The sequence below is a fragment of the Melanostigma gelatinosum genome (assembly GCF_949748355.1).
Source record: "Melanostigma gelatinosum genome assembly, chromosome: 22".
NCBI lineage: Eukaryota > Metazoa > Chordata > Actinopteri > Perciformes > Zoarcidae > Melanostigma > Melanostigma gelatinosum.
Genome location: NC_136655.1, coordinates 16,504,946 through 16,525,193, shown reverse-complemented (window position 1 = coordinate 16,525,193; position 20,248 = coordinate 16,504,946).

Genomic DNA, 20,248 nt, shown 5'->3' with positions numbered 1-20,248 from the left:
GAAAAAATATGAACAGTAGTCAATGGCAAGAAATACTTTTTTCATCCTGTTTGAATTTTGCCATGAGTTACATGTTTGATTTTTGTCTATTTAAAAGATAATTTAGCAAGTCAATAAATTAGCATTTTGTCATATAACTGTTGAAGTATAAGACTGAAAATATGTTATTAGAAAAACTACATGGCCAAAGGTGACGTCTCTGAGGCTACGATGCCTGTGTGTTTTGAACCAGGATGTACTCACGTCAACAACTGGTCTCACTCTCTTTCTCTTCCCGACTGATTTAAAAAAAAAAAAAAAATCACTTAAAAAAACACATCCGGTAAGATAATGCTACATTTGTGTTACGAACAGACTGGGAACCCGAATACAGTACACAGACAAGCAGGCAGTTCTAAGGGATTTATTGAGACCAAGGTGAATGATGGGGCCGATCAGGAGATCCAATGACGGTGGAGTGCAGGTGAAAGACGTGTTTAATGCTGAAACAGACACAACATTTAAGGTAAGTTTCCTGGGTGAAGACTTGGCAGTGTTAGTCATAAATGGTGAGATGTTCACAATAGACAATAGTAAAGTATAGATGTCCTACATAATTATTCATACTGGGTGTTAGGGTTACATCCTACTGACAGCGCCTAGAGCGTATCGGTACAAGACTTTCAGGAAGACAATAATTCAGAAATCCTAACGACTCAGCTACGGGATGAGATAAAAGGCCGAAGGTATTGTTCCGACACCTCCAAGAGGAACCTAATCCTCGCAGGTGGGACAGCCGACGGAGTTACCACCGTGTTAGGTATGCAAGCTTGTCCCGCTTTCCCCGGGGCGGGAACCATTCACACTACAGGACCAAGAAACAGTTGACTACAAAGTACGTTAAAACAGATTTCCATTCATGTAATAGGAAGTGTTTCACCAAAGGTGTCTCCATCTTTTTCCTCTTCAGTATATTGTGTTTGTGTTGACTGAAACAAATAGATATGGTGTTGCCTGTTTCACCCACATACTGTAAACCACACTTTTTACAAGAAATCAGATATATACAATTTTTTGACTTCAGACTGCCCCGGGTCATTGTCTGAAAGACCTCTTTTGTGTACCGATTAGTGAACCAGTTTTGGTGTTTAAAATACTGGCCCTGTACTCTGGATTTAGGATCCGAGAGGGGTTTAATCTTCGCTTTTACCAGGAGATCCTGTAAATTCTTATTTTTCCTGAATGCAGCAATAACACTATAGTTTTGTAATGTTGAGGTTCCTGTAATATGTTTGTGAAAGTTCCTCCTACTTTCTCTAATCAGTTCAACCGTTGACGGGGAAAATGTCGTCACAAATGGAAGGTTACAAGTTACTACTGGTACTTTAGTTTGCTGAAATTACCTCCTGCATTTTCTAAGAAAGGTCCTAGAATACCCTCTGGTGGACAAAGCTCAAAACAACACTCTAAATGCTGAATTAAAATCCTCTTCTTCAGTGCAAATTCTGTGAAATCTCAACAGCTGCGACTTAATCAGGCCTGCATAGGTGTGTTTTGGGTGGAAACTGGTTTTGTGGAGCAGAGTGTGTGTGTCTGTCTCCTTAAAGAATACTTTAATCGCTAGTGTGCGAGTCTCCTGGAACCTTTCGTTCTTAAAAGTGGTGGTGTCTAGGAAATCAACCGAATTCAAACTGCTGGTGGATTTTAGCTTGATTGATTCACTGTGATTATTAAGTGTGTTCAGAAAGATGTCAAAATCCTCTCTCGAGTGAGGCCACACCCCCCAGATGTCATCTAAAATCTGTAATAGTACAGAGGTTTTTTAGGACATATCTTCAGGGCCGACGCCTCCCATTCCGCCATGAAGATATTTGCATATGCAGGAGCAAATTTCTTCCCCATAGCTGTACCTTTAATTTGAAGGACGAATGCTCCATTAAATGTGAAATCTTTTTTGGTCAAATTAATCTCAAATAACTGTAATAATTATTTTTCTGGTCTTTTTTTGTTTGGGTGTTTCCGAAATACATTTTTTATGGCCTGCATGCCTTCTTTGAAGTCAATATTAGTATATAGACTGTCTATGTCAATTGTGAACAGAATAGAGTTGTCAGGAATGTGTAGTTTTTTCACTATGTTGACAAAGTGGTACGTGTCCTTTATGTAACTAGGATGTGTGGTCGAGAGAGGATTGAGGAAGTAATCCAGGTACTCTGCAGTGTAATATGTTTCACTGCTGCAGTCAGACACAATGGGTCTACCTGGAGGGATTTCATGTGGCTTGCTCCACTTATTTGGATCCTTGTGGATTTTCGGCAGCATGTAGAATAATCTGGCTCTGGGTTCCGAGCTGCCCATTAAATAATATTTCTGTTTTGCCTTGATGAACCTTTTCTCATACAGAGTTTGAAGGGTTAGGGGTTAGGGTTAGGTAGTGGGGCCCTCCTAAGAGGGCCACGAGGGGCACTGGCACAAGGGGGCTGTCCTTTAAAAAGGTTTTAATAAAAACCCTGAGGATAAAAAACAATTGAAACAATTTTATTAAAAACAGCCTGACAGCAGAGCAACCGCCAGCGGGACAGACGGAGAGGAGATGCTAAAAGGGGAAGGGGAGTTAAAAGGCACAATAAATATCGTTGTTCTGAGTCAAGGTGATGTTGAGGAGTTGGATTATTTCTTGATCAGGTCTATCTGGGTTGGGGTATTTATTAAAAATGTCTTGAATGACAATGAGGCCAAGTGGAGTTTCAATATTTCTGTACAGAGATTCTATGTCAATGGTGAAAAGAAAGGTATGACCGAGTACCTGGAGGTTTTTAATTTTATTGATGAAGTGATAAGTGTCCTGAAGATAACCGGGGTGAAGTTGTGAAAGCGGATTAATAAAGTGGTCAATATATTCTGTGATGTTGTAGGACTCGGAACCGCAATCGCTGACTATAGGGCGGCCGACCGGAACCACAGAAGGGACCGTCCAAGTCCCAGGATGCTTGTGTATCTTGGGGAGCAGGTAGAAGAGGCGAGGCCTGGGCTCATCAGGACCGTCCAAGTATTGTTTTTGTTTTGAATTGATGTATTGATTGTCATGTCGGCTATGTGTAATGTTCCTAATGAGCTGTTGTGTTTCTAGCTGTAATGATTGCGTGAGTGGTGCATAATATGTGTTGTTATTTAATTGTCCATCTGCTTCTAATATGTAATTATGTCTGTCCTGTAAAACAATTTGGCCCCCTTTGTCGACTGGTTTGATGACTATGTGTTTGCTATTACCCAATGTTTTAAGAATGTGTTTGTGTTGCTGACTAATGTTAGGCTGTGTGTGTGCAAGGGGGCGCCATCGTGTCAGTGCTGCTAGATTTTTCTGAATGAGTTGTGTGATCTGAGGTGAGAGGGTGTTTAGGCGTGGTTCCCAGCAGGACGGTCCAGTGAACAGGACAGGCTCTCGCCCCGGTGCACCCCAGAAGTGATCTAACAACTTCAGCCTCCTGTGAAAGTTGTGGAGATCCCCTCTCGGTTAGGGTTAGGTTAGGGTTTTTGCCTCCCGAACGTCATGACAACGTCCGAGAGAAAGGCACTGTCCATAAACCGACTCTGAGTTGCCAGCAAGGCGACCACCACCCCCCGGTGTCCTGGCCTTAACCAAATTGATCCGTCCATTCTCCCACCGACGTAACCCCAGATGTTCCACAAGCACACTTCAGTACACACACGCTTAAAAATTCAGACTGTTTTGTCTTCATAAACATTAATAGCAGACTGTATGGTCTGAACCCTGCTCTCCTAGCAGACTGTGGTCGTAACCCTGCACTCAGAGCAGACCGAGTTTGTCCTGCACTCATCGCAGACTAAATGGTCTTGGCCCTGCTCTCCAAATTAAGCCAATCGTGCAACGTTTCGGAGAAATGACTCCTTCTTCAGGCAAATGGCTTAATTCTCGCTCACGTGAATTTTGTGACCGTTAAATTGTAACTTGTAGAACTGTATCTAATTGCCGTCTCCCCCAGTGAGATTGAGTTTAGGGCAACAGTACAGGGACTGGATAATAAAATGGAGGCTGGGCCGGAGGGCGACAGCCACCTCACCGACAACATTCCACGCAGCGAGTACGGTAAAGGCACGGGCTAAGTTAGGTTCGGGTTTTTTGCCTCCCGAACGTCATGACAACGTCCGAGAGAAAGGCACTGTCCATAAACCGACTCTCAGTTGCCAGCAAGGGTTAGGGTTAGGGGTTAGGGGTTAGGGTTAGGTTTAATTGGAAGTGGGGCCCTCCTAAGAGGGCCACGAGGGGCACTGGCACAAGGAGGCTGTCCTTTAAAAAGGCTTTAATAAAAACCCTAAGAAATAAAAAGCAATTAAACAATTTTATTAAAAACAGCCTGACAGCAGAGCAACCGCCAGCGGGACAGACGGAGAGGAGATGCTAAAAGGGGAAGGGAGGTTAAAAGGCACAATAAATATATTAATAAAATTAAGACAGTGATATAAATAAGTTATATAAAAATGTAATTTAACATATAATAAATGTATATACACACACATCTAAAACTTTAAAAAGATAAATAAATAGATAAGTGCTTTTAAAAAAATGAAATAAGTAATAAGTGCTTTTAAATTTTTTTTTAAATAAATAAAGTACTAAGTGCTTTAAAATGTAAAAACATACAAAAGTGGAAAAATGTGTAAAATGATGCCAAATAACCCTATCCAACTTCAGCCACACGGTTGGGAGTCTAAAAAATGGGCCTCGTCTGCCTGTGGGGGAGAGGGAAGGACGTAGGGTGCATCTCCAACATGGGAAGATTAAAATAAATAAATAAATTAAAAGATCAGATCATTAAAAATATAAATAAATAATTACAATAATACACAATTAAAATAGTTAAACGGGTGAATAAAAACATGCATAATATATTAAAACCACACGTGAAAGACAAGTATAAATATATGAATATATAAAAATATAAAGAAATAAAGAAATAAACATGTATATAATATAAGGGAAATACCATGGTGGAGCTGTAATGGGGGTGAGAGAAGGGACAAAGGGATGGCAGGCGAGGCTCCAAGACAAACAGACTGGGAGTTAATATTTTTCGTTCCCACTATAGTACCCAGTCTGTGGATCCATTTCCTCTGCGCTGCTTGCCGCTGCGCCCTGCTCCGCTGCCCACTGCTCTCCAGGCCCACACTTTGGAGACCATGTGAGCCATGGAGTTTAAAATGTGCATATAGGACGCTCGTGCCATTCCCACTGTTGATCATATAAAAATGCTGCGTAATTCTCAGGTGTAGCTCATTCTTTGTCTCCCCCACGTATAGTTTGTGGCAGGCCCCGCATCTAAGAGCATAAACCACATTCGAAGCTGTGGGTGGCAGGGCCTGCCCCAAGTTAAAACCGAGTCTGCTCTGGGGGTTAAAAACGTGGGGGAGACGCATAAAACCGATCTCCGAACCTCGAAGCGCCTCCCTCCTGGTCTCTTTTTTGTTCAGGTCAGTGTGGACCAGGATATCCTTTAAATTTTTATTCCTACGAAAGGCGGAGATCATCCGGCACCCAACCAGGGCGGCACAGTCCTCCCTCGTCCCCTGGAAGTTGCTTCTCAGTGTCTTTAGAAAGTTGTGTGTCCCATCTGAGAAGGTTGTAATTAAGGGGACAAGGGATAGGTCGGACGGCCGCACCTGGGTGTTGTTGTTGTTAAAGGTGCCGGCGACCTCCGCCTTAGTACTTCTGAGGAAGCGCTTCGAGTAACCCCTGAGCCTCAGCGCACCAAAGAGGTTGCTGGTAGCCTCCTCCACATGCTCCGGGAAGGTGCAGATTCTGTGGAAGCGGATCAGCTGGGATTTGTACGTGTGCTTGGGGTGATAGCTTGACTTGTGAAGGAGTGCGTGGCGGTCAGTGTCCTTAAAATATACCCTAGTGGCTAGTGTTTTCTGCTGGTCGCCGGAGTCACGGAAGAAGACCCGTGTGTCAAGGAACTCGACCGTGTCTGCCTGGATATTGTGTTTAAGTTTGATCCTGGGATGATGTGAGTTGAGGGTGTCCAGAAATGTATGCAAGTCCTGTTCTGTGTGATTCCAGAGGCCGAAGATGTCGTCCAGGTACCGGAAGTACAGGAGGGGTTTATGTTGGATTTTGGTGAAGGCCTCCTCCTCCCAATGGGCCAGGTAGATGTCGGCATACGATGGTGAGTATTTCCGGCCCATTGCACAGCCACACAGCTGGAGATAGTGCTTATTGTTGAATTTGAAGTCATTTCTGGTGAGGGTGATTTGTAATAACTGTATGATTTCTTTGTCGGGTCTGGGTGTTTATTGAAAATGTTTTGAATGGCAGCAAGGCCGAGTGGTGTTTCAATATTTGTATAAAGGCAGTCTATGTCTATGGAAAAAAGGAAAGTGTGACCGGGTACGTGAAGGTTTTTTATTGTTATTAACAAACTGGTAGGTGTCTTGGAGATAGCTGGGATGAAATCTGGAGAGTGGGTTAATGAAATGGTCTATGTATTCTGTTATTCTATGTGATTCGGAGCTACAGTCACTAACAATGGGGCAGCCAACCGGAACAACAGAGGGGACCGTCCACGTCCCAGGAGGCTTGTGGATCTTGGGGAGAAGGTAGAAGAGGCCTGGGTTCATCTGGACCGTCCAGGTATTGCTTTTGTGTTGCAGTGATATGTTTGTTATGGTGTAGACCAGCGGTTCCCAAACCTTTTAGGCCGCGCACCCCCTTCTACATCCCGACCGGGTTCGCGCACCCCCCCCCCCCCTTAATAAAAATTAAAAAAAAGAAGCAACAGAGCCTTTTAAGCCTTCATAGCCGCATAAGAATCGGACCAATGAGAGAACAGTTTGCTCGCGCATGGCATTTGTTTACAAGATTTAGTCCGCTGTTAAATGTTGCAGTGTGAACACAAACGGAACAAAGGAGCAACTGCAACAAAGCAAACGAACTGAAGGTGTGAAAACGCCCTGAAACACTGCAACAAAGTTTCAATAACTTTCAGTGACACAAGGCGTCACTTTTAAAGAGCAATACGGATGCGAGCACACACGCACAGGCTCAGAGGCAGATTATCACACTTAATTTACAATTAATGACCGACTAATGTAGCCAGGATGTCTTCGGACAAAGCATCGATGCGGCGACACAGTGTTGTTGGACACCGGGATCATGTCCACCTTTTTTGCTTCTTTCCCCCCAATCATACATTCCACCATCTCTCTGGCAGCTGGCAAGCTCACGTCTTCGGCGATTGTGTGCGGTAGCCCCTTTCTCGCTATTCTGTAACCAGATATGAAGCCCGTAGTGCGTCATTTATAGACCCATCACATGAATGAGACTCCAGTTGTTTTTGGCTGTTTTGTAACTCCTCCAATTTCGATATAAACAATTTAAGGGGCTTTTGACTTGCACTGGCATGCTTGGTGTTCAGGTGGAGACGTAAATAAGAGCTTCAGACTGTTAGCCAGAACCTCACTGCACACCACGCACTGTGGCTTTGGGCAATCTGCGTTGCCAATCCAAGTGAAGCCCAGACACACATACTTTTCATCATATTTCCTCTTTTTTTCCCAGTCTGATGCTCACTCTCGTTTCCTCTTTTTTCACCTTGACTCCGCGATGGGCCGATGTGCTCCCGATTTGTCTGTGCTATCCCTTCCTCCTTTTCGGTCTCCTCCGTCTCATCTTCCTCTGACTCTGGCTCGATTTCTTCTCCCGGTCTCCTCCCAATGCACCTCTCCGTTCCCCTCGCCTCCGATTCCTCTCTCTCTCTCTGTCCCTCTCCTCTTTTACGACTGATAGCTTCAGATGTCCCACCTGACAGTTTTTAAATTAAAATTACATTTTTTTTTTATATTTAATATTATTACACCATCAGACCGCCATTACACTTTTCCTCTCGCGCACCCCCTAGAGGCAGCTCGCGCACCCCACTTTGGGAATCCCTGGTGTAGACTATGTGTAATGTTCCTTACAAGTTGTTGTGTTTCTAGTTGTATAGAATGTGTAAGTGGTTTATAGTATGTGTTGTCATTTAACTGTCTTTCGGCTTCTAAAATGTAGTTGTGTCTGTCCTGTAAAACTATTTGTCCCCCTTTATCTGCTAGTTTGATGACTATGTGTTTGTTGTTACTTAGTGTTTTAATGATGTGTTGATGTTCCTGGATAATGTTGGATCGCGTGTGTGTAGGGGGACGCCATCGTGTGAGTGTTTGTAAATGAATGTGAATTAATTGTGTGATTACTGGTGAGATGGTGTCTGAGCGTGGTTCCCAGATGGACGATCCAGTGAAGGGTACAGGCAATGTTCCCTCTAATTTTTCATGTGTCTGGGCATACACACAAGCTCCCTGAGCACACTGAGGACCACTGTGAGCAACATCAGATGTGCACGCTGTGGCCACACACCAGTATCACACCTGTTCAAAACCTTGGATCAGAGCAAGTTACATGGCTTATTAAAAGAATCAAATTACAGCAGCAATTTTCACTAGTTTACTTTTAATATAAGTGATTTGACAAACTTTAAAGGAAAAAGACAAAAATCTTGTTGTTCATGAGATGTGTAGTATGTTTTATGTGAGAGTCCTGCTTTGGCCATGGGAAGAGTCCTGCTTTGGCCTGTGTGAGGTCCTGTTGTGGCCTGTGTGAGGGTCCTGTTCTGGAAGAAATGATACATATACACCTTTCAGATATAACATTTTGTTCACATTAAAACATTCACATTTTGCACAATGACGTGTGCTGTAGCTTGTGATACAGTGTAAATTCCTGTAACTCTGTCTGTAAAATATGTAATTACTCAGTTTTTTATTATCATTTCTACTACCCATAAATTATCTAGTAGTAACATAATTTAATGATTAATATCCATAAGTAAAAAATCTTAATAAATGTCACTAGAATATGCACAAATCTGACTTAAATTTTACCTTATTTTTCATGTCTGTCATTCTCACTTCTCCAATGGTTGTACACTTTGTCCAGGTTGATGGCTTCGTCTGCTTCTTGCTTTGACTTTATGTCGCTGCCCGTTCGTTTCGCCATGATAAGGGGTTAGCATTTGCAACTCGTAACTCCGCCGCACTGTTGTTAGCTAGCTAACCTGCACGGCGCGAATGGGCAGGGCAATAGTGTCAATGCTATGATTGGCTGCGTAGCGTAAGTGAACCGAATCGTATCATTGGCTGGACACCTGTCACTCACTGAGTTACGTTGCAAAATAGTACAGAAAACAAAATTATTATTATTATTATTATTATTGGTTTAATTGATTAGATAATATTAGGACTAATATTAGATATTAATTAATACGTTTATGTTGAATTTTATTTTATGCGCTGCATAGATTTTCTTGTGCGCTGAGAATGTGCGAGCAGTGCGCGATTGCTCAAGCGCGCAGCTTAGAGGGAACATTGGGTACAGGCTCCCGCCCCTGTGCACCCCAGAAGTGGTCGATCAGTTTCAGCATCCTGTGAAAGGTGTGGAGATCCCCCCTGAGCTCCGGTCAGGTGGGAGGTCTTGGTGTGGGAATGAAAGTGCGACCTTTTTCCAGTATCTCCAGCTGTGCGGCCGTGAGGGAGAAGGAAGAACAGAGGTTGGTGATATTGGAGGTATGGGGAGATGTATGATTACATTCCTCCCCAGTTACATGTTTAAATGTTGCTTCCAGTACCTGAGCAACACTCCGGCCGTCTCCGCTGTCCAGTGAATGCCATCTTTTGGGTTGACGTGAAAGAGAAGTGGGTTAATTTCCGGAATGAATTTGTATTTGTTAGCAATGAAAGTGTTAAACTGGGTGAGAAGTGTTTGTTTTCTGGGTGTCAGTGTGTCCGAAAAGTTGATAATTGGGATGTAGATGGTGGCGTTGGGAAAAGTGAGTTGGCTGGTCCTCCACAGATGTCCGAGTTGTTTTTGCATGGTGACGAGATGGTTCTCTGCCAAACAGTTATTGAGGCCTATTGAGAGAATGATGTGTACTGTGTCTAACTGGGGAGGGAGTTTCTTAAATACTTCTGTGATATGGTAAAGGGTGGCTCCGGGGTAACTGTCTATCTGTATGTGTGGATGTCTAAATGTTGGGATGCGTGTGAGGTTCGAGTCCCCAACAATCAGGGTCGTCTTCCGCACGTCCAGCGACCAGTCTTGTGTTTTTCTATGGGTGTGGGGGTGTTTGTGGGGTCCTAGCCGTCCTGGGGAGCCAGGCGGCTCTGCCGAGCCCCTGCTGTGGTTTGAGGTGGACAACTCAGGTGTTGGGGATGAAGTCAGCTTTTCGCTTTTTGTTGTTCCCTTCATCATCATGAGTCTGTTGTCCACCTCAGTGCTCGCCTGCGTGTTAGCGGGCCCGACGGCAACCAGCACCGGCTCCCTCTGCTGTTCGGGTGTTATTTCTGTAAATGGAGAGGATGATATTGTGTTACTGCATGGTAGAGCAACATTACTGAGTAAGCATACATGTGAGGAGGAAGGGGGAGAAGGGGGAGAGGAGGAGGGGGGTACAGGTGGGCCGACGGAAGGGACAACCCGTGGGGCCAGTAGATGTTGGGGCTGTCTCTGGGGGAGGGCATGGATTTGTATTTTCACCTCCCGTCCGGGGTTACGTCTGGGTTGCTGGGCCGTCCCCACATCAGGCCCACCCGTGTCCTCTCCAGGGGTACAGAGGTCTCGGTGAGTTGAGGTGGGATTGGATTGGGAGAGAGGAGGTGGGGAAGTATGGGGTGGGTGGGGGGAGGAGGAGCAGGCAGTGGGGATAGTGGCAGGTGGAAAAAAGGAGGGAGTGCGAGGTAAGGACATTTACTTTCACTCAATGACACAGCAGCTGTGACTGAATCCATTCGGAAATCATGTTGTCTGGCATCTGAAATGTTTGCGGTCAAGTGTGAATGGTGCATTGAGCCTGGGCACCAGTGGCGGCTGGTCAATAGAGGGCCATGGGGCATGGCCCCACCATGAGCCACACAAAAAAAATAAAATAATAATAATAATTATAATAATCATAAATTATACAAATTGTCAATATTTATGTTTTTGAACTATGGAATGTACCCAGTAATGTGTGTAAAATATGATATCTGCGCAAAATATATGCTTTTCCTGCTCGTCCTCTCTGTCTGTGTGCTCTCTGATCGTGCTCTCTGCCTGTGTGCACGACACTCTGAGAACGCGCAGCTTGGGGGGCCTGATCGTTTTGGCCCAAAAGAGACGGGTCTATGAAGCAGTTTAGCCAAATGCTGATTCAAGATATAAATGAGTGACATACAATTTAGCCAATCAGCGCCCTCAAATAGATTCAGCTTGGGGCCAGAACGATCAGGCCCCCCTCGCTGCGCGTTCTCGTCAGGAGAAGTCTCTACGCGCGTGCGCCAGCGCGAGCACTCCTCCAAGACCCGTTTGAGAGGAGAACTTTGGCGGAGATTCTGCAGCCAAAGAGCTGATATCAGATCAGCTTGACTTCACAATCAGATAGCAGACTACATGCGAAGCTTCACTAGCTGTACACCAGACATGTTTGGCTAGCTGGATGACGTCATGCTAATCATTTATTTAGCTTTTTAAAACAACGGGGACGGATCCAGCACGGACAGTTACGGGAGTGAGGAGGTAAGGAAACATGAGAACACCAGGACACACATGGAGAACTCTGTCAAGCTACATATTATGCAAAGTGAACATCTTTTCTTCTACATAGTTGTCCTCAGTCTCATCTGCTTAACTTGGTCATGGAGGCATCAACATGTAATAGAGATGTTAAATTAACAGTGAAAACTCATCATAGCTCAATTTAACTTCAGTATTCATAATTACAGTTCATGTTTACTTCTCCTGATCTTTACCTCCTATAACAAGGTCCATAGGGGCATCTCAAAAAATTAACATGTTATATTATATTATATAAGTGTTATTTACTGATTGTTTTCGTGTTGGAATACATGTTAAATATTTAACTGCCAAGTAATAATGCGTGTTTGATACTTACATTTTTTTTGCATTAAATCATACTGGGATGTTTGCTGAAATTGATAAGATGGCCCTACCTCGAACATTGTCTACCAGCCGCCACTGCTGGGCACGTGCGTAAAAGTCATCTTTAGCAGTTTCCGTAGTGTAGTGGTTATCATGTTTGCTTCACATGCTTGAAACTTGGTGGAAACAGTATTCTTTGTTCCTGCTTACTCCACACAATAAGACTCTAGTTAGTGGAATTGTCAGAAACTGGATAAAAAGTCTAAAGCTAGTCTGATGTCATTTTCATGAATATCTGCAGCTTTCAGTACTTTACTGGCATTGTCACGTTTTTATGCTCTTAAACGACATTTCAGGCAGAGAGGAGGCCAAAAGTGGATTTTTTGAAAGTAAACATAGTTTCAAAGATTTTCTTCAGAAAAGTGGCTCAGGACAGTTGATTTCACAGTCTGATGTAATTTTCATGAATATCTGCAGCTTTCAACACTTTACTGGCATTGTCACTTTTTTATGCTCTGTCGAGAAGAGTTGAGCTCACAGAGCTGCCTCGGATACATGCTTGCACATTCAAGGGAAAGTCAGGATATAAAAGCACAAACTATATACTCAGAAATCAATAGTTAAAGTATAATCAAAAGATAAGGGTTATGATCATTATATAACAAAATGTTTAATCAATATGTAATGTAATGTAATGTGTGATTTAACAAATGTAAAAACTGATTTTAATAATGTTCTGTGTGACCGGAGCCGAGATGTGGGAAAAGTGTGAAGTTAGGAACAGATGTTTTTGGGTGTGGATCGGAAAAGATGTGGCAGCAAAAGACTGTTGCAAAAGATGAGTCATATCATAATATATATAATATAGAATAAGTCTGGACTTGTCCAGAACCAAACGCCCACTCAAGTGGGTGGGGGAATGAGATCATGTGTTGGATAGGAGGGGGCAGAACAGACAGCCCAAATCATGGATAAAAGGAGACGCTTGCAAGCTCCAAACTGGGATTTCTACACGAGAGCCGTCCAAGTGCTCTGAGGAGAAGATACGGACGATCGCAACTGAAGTATTGAGGACTTCGTCTCTGTTCACGGAAAGAAGACCGCTGTTCGTGGACAACAAGATTTAAAGACGGAGATTTTCCTCTCCCCACTGCTCGACTCTAACAACTGGACAACAGAGAAAATGTGGCAGCCCTAGAAAGACTTGTACTGAGTTTTGAGGACTGTTGAGCGAACTCTGCTGCAGAGCAGGAGGACCGAGGGAAGCAGGGTAGACGTCGGGAGTAACGGCAGTTAGCGGAGCCAGGCGTGTTCCCTCGCAAGAACACCAGCTCGACGATCTTTTAATAGAGAGCTAAGTCAGTAAGTAGCCCCGTATCGGGCCAGAAGTACCTCAGGATCTAACAGCTCTTAAACGACGTTTCAGGCAGAGAGGAGGCCAAAAGTGGATTTTGTGAAAGCAAACATAGTTTCAAAGATTTTCTTCAGAAAAGTGGCTCAAGACAGTTCCACAGTCTGATGTCAATTTCATGAATATCTGCAACTTTCAGCACTTTCCTGGCATTTTCACTTTTTTATTGTCTTAAACGACGTTTCAGGCAGCCCAGTGAGCACTAACCCGGATTTCAACGTTGATTTCTGGTTGAAAAAGCGTTGATATGGGGTCTGAACGTCTAAGACGTATTTTAACCGTCTTTTGAACCGGCTAAATTACGGTTACAATATCAACGTGTCACAAAACACCAATTTGTTTTAAAATATTGATGGTTTGTTCAGTTGTAGGTTGAAAGAGAGGCGATTTTGGTTACTTTAAACTTTAAGCAAACATTTCAGATGCCAGACAACATGATTTCCAAATGGATTCAGTCACAGCTGCTGTGTCATTGAGTGACAGTAAATGTATCCTACACTTAAAGCCTCCCCTGTATAGCTCTAGGAATTCCATTTAAAGGCCGGAACAGCGCCACTTTTTTTCACTAGCCAAAACTCCTACTAGCGCAGTCTTCGTGCGTATAGTGTTCAGTATCTCCGCGTGTCACACGGAAGACCAGGGTTCGATTCTCTGACGGGGAGTTTTAGACCAGTTGCTGGTAAAACAACAGCCATTTAACACAGAGACTATACGTTTCGAGCATGTTCCTGCTGTCAGCTTCACGTTGACGATATGATCGCCTACCTCGGCATGCATGAAAGGTTGCACATCAGAATGGAAAATACTGGTTCTCTTCATCCAGTTTGCTGGGAACGCTAGTCAGAACACTTGTGGAGGAAAAGTTAACCCTGGGGCAGTAGTACTTTTAATCAAGTTTCTGACAGTTTCACAAAGTAGAGTTTTATTGTGTAACCAGGAACAAAGAACACTGTTTCCGCCCAGTTTCAAACAGGGGACATTTCGCGTGTAAAGCAAACGTGATAACCACTACACTACGGAAACTGCTAAAAATTGCTTTTACGCACCTGCCCAGGCTCAATGTACCATTCACCATTGACAGCAAACATTTCAGATGCCAGACAACATGATTTCCGAATGGATTCAGTCACAGCTGCTGTGTCATTGAGTGACAGTAAATGTCTACTACACTTAAAGCCTCCCCTGTGTCGCTCTAGGAATTCCATTTAAAGGCCGGAACAGCGCCACTTTTTTTCACTAGCCAAAAATACTACTAACACAGTCCTCGTTAGTATAGTGGTCAGTATCTCCGCTTGTCACGTGGAAGACCATGGTTCGATTCCCTGACGGGGAGTTTTAGACCAGTTGCTGGTAAGACAACAGCCATTTAACACAGAGACTATACGTTTCGAGCATGTTCCTGCTGTCAGCTTCACGTTGACGATATGATCGCCTACCTCGGCATGCATGAAAGGTTGCACATCAGCATGGAAAATACTGGTTCTCTTCATCCAGTTTGCTGGGAACACTTGTCAGAACACTTGTGGAGGAAAAGTTAACCCTTGTATCTCCGCTTGTCATGCGGAAGACCAGGGTCGATTCCCTGACGGGGAGTTTTAGACCAGTTGCTGGTAAGACAACAGCCATTTAACACAGAGACTATACGTTTCGAGCATGTTCCTGCTGTCAGCTTCACGTTGACGATATGATCGCCTACCTCGGCATGCATGAAAGGTTGCACATCAGCATGGAAAATACTGGTTCTCTTCATCCAGTTTGCTGGGAACGCTTGTCAGAACACTTGTGGAGGAAAAGTTTTATTGTGTGGAGTAACCAGGAACAAAGAACACTGTTTCCGCCCAGTTTCGAACAGGGCGCCTTTCGCGTGTAAGGCAAACGTAATAACCACTACACTACGGAAACTGCTAAAAATTGCTTTTACGCACCTGCCCAGGCTCAATGTACCATTCACCATTGACAGCAAACATTTCAGATGCCAGACAACATGATTTCCGAATGGATTCAGTCACAGCTGCTGTGTCATTGAGTGACAGTAAATGTCTACTACACTTAAAGCCTCCCCTGTGTCGCTCTAGGAATTCCATTTAAAGGCGGAACAGCGCCACTTTTTTTCACTAGCCAAAAATACTACTAACACAGTCCTCGTTATTATAGTGGTCAGTATCTCCGCTTGTCACGTGGAAGACCAGGGTTCGATTCCCTGATTGGGAGTTTTAGACCAGTTGCTGGTAAGACAACAGCCATTTAACACAGAGACTATACGTTTCGAGCATGTTCCTGCTGTCAGCTTCACGTTGACGATATGATCGCCTACCTCGGCATGCATGAAAGGTTGCACATCAGCATGGAAAATACTGGTTCTCTTCATCCAGTTTGCTGGGAACACTTGTCAGAACACTTGTGGAGGAAAAGTTAACCCTTGTATCTCCGCTTGTCATGCGGAAGACCAGGGTCGATTCCCTGACGGGGAGTTTTAGACCAGTTGCTGGTAAGACAACAGCCATTTAACACAGAGACTATACGTTTCGAGCATGTTCCTGCTGTCAGCTTCACGTTGACGATATGATCGCCTACCTCGGCATGAAAGGTTGCACATCAGAATGGAGAACACCTGTTCTCTTCATCCAGTTTGCTGGGAACGCTAGTCAGAACACTTGTGGAGGAAAAGTTAACCCTGGGGCAGTTGTACTTCTAATCAAGTTTCTGACAGTTCCACAAAGTAGAGTTTTATTGGGTGGAGTAACCAGGAACAAAGTACACTGTTTCCGACCAATTTCGAACAGGGGACCTTTCGCGTGTAAAGCAAACGTGATAACCACTACACTACGGAAACTGCTAAAAATTGCTTTTACGCACCTGCCCAGGCTCAATGTACCATTCACCATTGACAGCAAACATTTCAGATGCCAGACAACATGATTTCCGAATGGATTCAGTCACAGCTGCTGTGTCATTGAGTGACAGTAAATGTCTACTACACTTAAAGCCTCCCCTGTATCGCTCTAGGAATTCCATTTAAAGGCCGGAACAGCGCCACTTTTTTTCACTAGCCAAAAATACTACTAACACAGTGTCAAGAAGAGTTGACCCCTCAGAGCTGCCTCGGTAACATGTGAGCACATTCAAGGAAGAGTCAGGATATAAGAGCACAAAGCATATACTCAGAATAAAGTGTAATCAAAAGATAAAGTGTATGAATTATATAACGAAATGTTCAATCAAAATGTAACGAATGTTTAAAAGCATAGAGTGATTTAACTATTGTAATAAGTGTTTAACAAATGTTCTGTGTAACTGGAGCTGAGATAGAAATGTATAGTCAGAATGACTTGCAATAAAAGTACTAGTCAGAATGACTTGCAAAATCAGAGGCAGATGTTGTGGGGGGAGTTAGGAGGAGACTGTTGCAAGAGATGAGTCAGAGGCTGGAAGCCTGGACTTGTACGGACTTGTTCAAGAACCCAACGCCCTTTCCCGAGGGTGGGGGGATGAGATCATGTATTGAACAGGAGGGGGCTGACAGCCCAAATGATGGATAAAAGGAGACATTTGCAGGCAGCACACTGGGATTTCAACACGAGTGCCGTCCAAGAGCACCGAGGGAAGATACGGACGATCGCAACTGATGTATTGAGGACTTCGTCTCTGTTCACAAAAAGAAGACCGCTGTTCGTGGACAATAAGATTTAAAGACGGAGGTTTTCCTCTCCCCACTGCTCGACTCTTAACATCTGGACAACGGAGAAGACGCAGCAGCCCGAGAAAGACTTTGTACTGAGTTTTGAGGACTGTTGAACGGACTCCGTTGCAGAGCAGGAGGACGGAGGGTCTGGCCAGACCTTCGCTCCTAACAACTCCAAAATAACCTTTTCATCGCACCTTTGAAAATCTAGCTCCAACCGAGCCGTCTCGGCAACTAATGAGTATAATCAGAGAAGAAAATTAACGTAACGAATCAAGTGTAGTGACATTTTATGTGAGCTGTAGCTTTAACCCTTGCAAACTAACCAAATATAACCTGCAATAAATATCTAATCTGCATTTAAAGTAAATTTCTCAAGTGCATTCATTTGCTCAAGTAGTAAAAAGTTCCTCGTGGCAGTAAAAAGTTAAAGCCATTGTATGTCTAACAACTGAGTTCTGAAAGGTTATCCTAGAGTCCGGATCCACTTAACAACCCCTTACGGTTTTAGAAAGAATTAATCCTCGCCGTTAAAGCCTAACCTGGCATTTACCAAGAGCACGGATCCATAAGAGGGAAGCTGCCATAACCGACGCGACTGGTGAGAGCGCCCGGGGCCAGGACTGGTCTCTCGGCCGAGCGCGCTCTGACCGGTGGAAGCAGGGTAGACGTTGGGAGTAACGGCAGTTAGCGGAGCCAGGCGAGTTCCCTCGCAAGAATACCAGCTCGACAATCTTTTAATAGAGAGCTGAGTCAGTAAGTAGCCCCGTATCGGGCCAGAAGTACCCCAGGATCTAACACGTGGCGCCCATAACGTGGGGCTCGACGGAAAAGGAGTACGTTGAGTCCAAAAGAAGAACCCCGGCAGCCGAGAGAGGCTGTCGTTCGTGTACGAAAAGACCTGAGGTGAGGCGTTGGGGTAGAAAGTAAGGCTGCCCAAGCCTCGAAGAAGTCCGATTGCGAGACATCCACGAATCGAAGCTGTGTGTGGTATTTACAAGCCAACACAGGAGAATCCGCAGGCGACGGGGAGCATCGACCAGACTCGCCCGACCTGTAGAGAGACCAGAGCCTGATCCCATCCCTTCCTCAACGCGCGACGAGAGGCTTTGGGAGGAAGGCGACTCGAGACAACAAAGACAAAGACAAAGTCCAAGATGGAAACATCGCCCGAGGGACCCGATGGCGACGAAGGCAGCCCGCAGACGACGACGACGGCTCAGCAGGACGTGCCAGCACCATCGACCCCGGACCAGGCAGCAGACGGCAGCAAGGATGGGCCACATGGGACGTTTCTGTCCAACAACACCTACTCGAACTGCACCGCGAAGAAGAAAAAGCAAAGCTGGGAGAAAAAGTAGATCGGTGCAAAGAGGAGGGGGGTTATTTTGCTCCCCTCACCCATGTATCAGGAATGCTGGTGGCAGTGGTAGGGTGTGAAGCACCCCCGAATACCAAGAAGACAGTGGGAGAGTGGCTACATTGGTGGCTAGTGGTAATGGAGACGATTAAAGGAAAAATAGTCACCATAATCAGCCCGTCACAAGACTACGACGCAGTCGTGAAGATGCTGGCCGCAGAAATCGGAGCGGGGGCAGTGACTATAAAGCAGAAGGTAAAAGCCACCTCCCGCTACCAAGAAAATAAAAAAGAGCAAGACGCAATAGCGGCATACATAGCCGAACAACCAAGTTACAACGAGGCTACCAGCGAAGATCAGATCAGCACCCACGGGACCGAGGTCTCCGTGGGCTCCCAGTCAGCGGAGTCCTCGGAGTCCGACAGAGGGGATGACCAGGACAGCAGCAAGAGCGAGGAAATCTCGGAGGAGGACGAAGTGGGGGAAGACTCAAAGCTGAACAGGAGCGACGAGTACCAACTGCTCCCGCCCTCCATGCAATCCGGGACTCCCGCTGCAGTACGCAAGGCCCTGAAGGAGCTCAAGGACCCGGGGCCGGGGCGGCCCAAGAAAGCTCGGGCTAAGACAAGACACGTTCGCTCCCCGAGCCCAGAAGAGCATCTTCCAAAATTGAAAAAGATGCCCGAAGGGACCAAAAAATATGCGAACCAGACAGGGTTAACCGCATATAACCACTACGGAGAGCCTTGGGACATAGACAGCCATGGACTGGTTGTCTTAACCAACTCACATCTGAAGCCTCATATCTCCCGGTTCAGAAAAAAACTGGTAAACGAGGCAGGCAAACCCTACCAAGAAGAACTTGACGGGAGCCTCCAGGGATATAGAGAGAACCAGCCATCGGTGGGTCCCGAAGAAACCGCGGAACAGCATTACCGAAGATTAGTGCTGGAAGACTGCGAAGACGAGGAGTCACACATTGACAAGGCAAGAAAAAGCTTAGAAAAAGGGCAAACTCTCACCCAGGCGTGGTACGCCTTGCGACAGGCGATTCCGCCAGACAGAAGTGTGCAAGCCCTTAGGAAGCTGACAAGGGGCCTAATGAATGACATCGATTTCGTGACCCTAAACATCAACAAAAGTACCACAGAACAAATCCAAGAAACAGTAAGAAAGTGGGATTTGAAGAAAAAACACTTGGAAGAAAAAAGAGAAAAAGGAAACCAGCCGAAGCCGCCGGCTCCCAGGCCCTCGTATGACAACGCGAGGCCCACCGAGGGACCCGGCCCTTCACAGACACCAAGAAGGCAGCCAGGAGGATTCCAGAGGGGTCCGCAAGGCTACCAAGGCTACCAGCGTGAGCCCGGATTCCAGAGGGGTCCACAAGGCTACCAAGGCTATCAGCGAGAGCCAGGACCCCAGAGGGGTCCGCAAGGCAACCAAAGGGAGCAGGGTGCTCAGAGGCAAGAAGGATTCCAGAGGCAGGGCGTTTACCACAGGACCCCGCCGGATCAACAACAGGAGGGGCCACGGCCCCCACCAGCCAACAAGAGCGGTTTTCTCTCTTCCGAGGATTACAACAAGCTGACAACAGAGCAGAAACAGGCCCTTCGTGTCTCCCGCATGGAAGCTGGGAGCGAAGGGCAGAGAAAGTAATGGCTAAGCGGGCGCGGGTCACAGTGGATCATGCCTATTGGGTGGGGAACGACATATACACCGACGTGGATGGAATCCCCTACCAGGTAGATACTGGTGCCGAAGTGTCGATGACCCGCAAATGTCTTGAAACAAAAGGACACCTGACTGTTCAACTAGCCGACGGAACCATCAAAAAGATTCCGTTTGGCGTCT